The sequence below is a fragment of the Lepisosteus platostomus genome, chromosome 26 (genome assembly GCF_059453375.1).
Source record: "Lepisosteus platostomus isolate fLepPlt1 chromosome 26, fLepPlt1.hap1, whole genome shotgun sequence".
In the NCBI taxonomy this organism is placed as follows: Eukaryota; Metazoa; Chordata; class Actinopteri; order Semionotiformes; family Lepisosteidae; genus Lepisosteus; species Lepisosteus platostomus.
Window position 1 is genome coordinate 12,565,358 of NC_142636.1, and position 2,586 is coordinate 12,567,943.

A 2,586-nucleotide genomic window follows, 5' to 3' on the forward strand; every position below is an offset into this window, starting at 1 on the left:
TCTTATGATATATTCTTGTGTATTTCTTAGACCTAAAATATGATTAAATTACCTGCACATATGAGGATTTCCGTGCATGAACAGCTCATTTCAGATCTTCACATACAATTTCAATGTAATTTACTGTAGGTCATTTCTGGACTTTAACTGGACCAATCCAAAATGCAAACCTTCTTCATTTTCTGTTGTAAATGTTCTGTCTGTTGAGAATTATTGTCTTGCTCCGTGATCCACTTTTGGCTCAGCTTCAGCTGACAAATATACTGTATGGCCTAATATCCCGGTACAGTGCGAAATTCATGGTTTCCTTCAATGATGACATTGTGTGTGTTTACCTTGGCTGTTAGGAATCAATCAACAGAATAACAAGGATTCACAACATGGAATACATTTATTGTTGCATAAAATAAAGTGTACATACAAAAATTCAGAAAACATGAGAGTTTGCCTAGATGCAAACATCAGCTTGTTATGTGAGAATTATCACACTATAGCAAATATCAAGAATACATACATAAAACAAGGATAATGTGTTTAGTATTCCATTTAGGCCACACTAACTCATTAATCTATTTCATTAACATAATCAACACTCAGATTTTCATGATTAAATACTACTTTAAATGAATTAAATTGATATCAACAAGTATTGGGTCAACATTTGAATTCTCGAGATCTGTATTGTTGACTATGGAATTATATAACCATGGATTTGTAATTCCTGCCACACAGAAAGACAGAGGAACAGCGGCCTGGGTCCTTCACAGTTTTATCTGATTTGTGCTCTATTCGATCAATGCCACTCCAGTCCTGCGGACTGACACTGAGGCTCATCAATAAGCTTTGCTGCTACAAACTACAAAATGTGTCTGTTTTGGTTAAGAAAAGACCGCTTGTTTGATTAAAACTGGTATAATTGTAGAAAATTCCCATGGTAATTTCCTTAATTATATTGGTGGTTCACAAACTGAAACATAAACATAGAGCTGACCTAACCTGGAGGATCATCAACATGAAAATAACATTTTAGGAAACAGTCACCATGGATTTAAAAAGGTACAGTAGGTCTTGCCTGACCAACTTGCTACAGTTCTTTGAACAAGCAACTACATTACAATGATAAATACTGAGCAGATTAAATGGTGTATCACGATTTTCCAAAGGCATTTGATAATGTTCGTCATTAAAGATTAATTCTCAAACTAAAGGCGGTGGACATTCAGGGAATTGTGTGTTTTTGGCTTGAGAATTGGTGAATAAATAGAAAACAAAGAGTACAGATAAAGGGTGAAGGCTTAAATTGGAGTGATTGTAATTATTGAGTACCACGGAGATAAGTACTGAGACTACTACTTTCCCTAAATTATATAAATTGTCTAGATTCTGTTGAAATCAGTCTTTCCTAGTTTATGGGATACCTAGGGCTGGATTTCAACAATATTCAGAATATTCACATTATAGGAATCGAGTTGGTTGCAGTGGCACCTTCTTTAAGTATTGTGGTAATTCATATAGAATGTTAATTATACAACTTGTATGTATTTCATTTTATTCCATACAGTATATGAAATGTTGAACACTTATTTATATATTTCATTACTGTATAAATGCGCTAAATTAAGACAATATGGCAGCTATTGTCATGACCACATTACACAGTGGTGTACCAAACACTGTCACCTGACCAATTGGAAGAAGACAATTGTAGAGCTGAAGGTTTAAATACAGAAAGTGAAGGTTTCCTGTGGCCCCACGTCTGCTAGAGAAGTAAGAGATCTGTGTTGGTATGTGCTGCATCAGTGGGAGAAAGAAGCCAGGTTTGAGGAGCCAAATTAACAAGGACAGTTTGAATAATCCGCTTCCTCAACAAGAGAGCAGATCCACTTGAATGAGTGACCCAGAGGCAAAGCCTTGAGGATAAAGAAAAAACAACCAACCAAGTCAGGATGGTCAAGTATTGCTTTAGACTAACAAAGAGTTTATGGCCAGTAAGCAGCTTAGCTGTCTGGTGCTTTATGTACAGTAGATTGAGGCTGAAGAAGTTAGCCAAGGCCTCTGAACAGACGTTTGTTTTTTATTTCCTTTCCTCTGCATTGTACAACAAAAAGCACCTTTTTATATCCTGTCGTATCCTCTGCTAGTCTTTCAGGAGGCTTGCCTGATTTCAAATGTCCCAGTACCAGACTCCTGTCCCTGTGGTATCAGAGTATCTGCCCACTATGGGATTGCCGACTGTTTCTGTGTTTTAGGTCACAGCAATCATTTGCTAGAAAGCCAAGATTGCCTTGATCAATTAATCCCACCTCTAACCCCAACACCAATCTGCCTATTTTTTAATAATATGGGGAATTATAGTGTTCTGCTAGTGACATCACCCGGGTCAAACTTGTAATCTGGATTTTATCATATAAATCACTGAAGAACCCATATTCTTTTTTGTTTAGGTAAATTATTTCTAATGACTAGAAAGCACATAGATATTATATCACACCTTCATAGTCATTATTATATAATAAATTTAAAGGAGCACAGTCTATTTGAAACAAGTCTAAAAACACTGATCCAATGTGAGATCAAAAGGTTGGA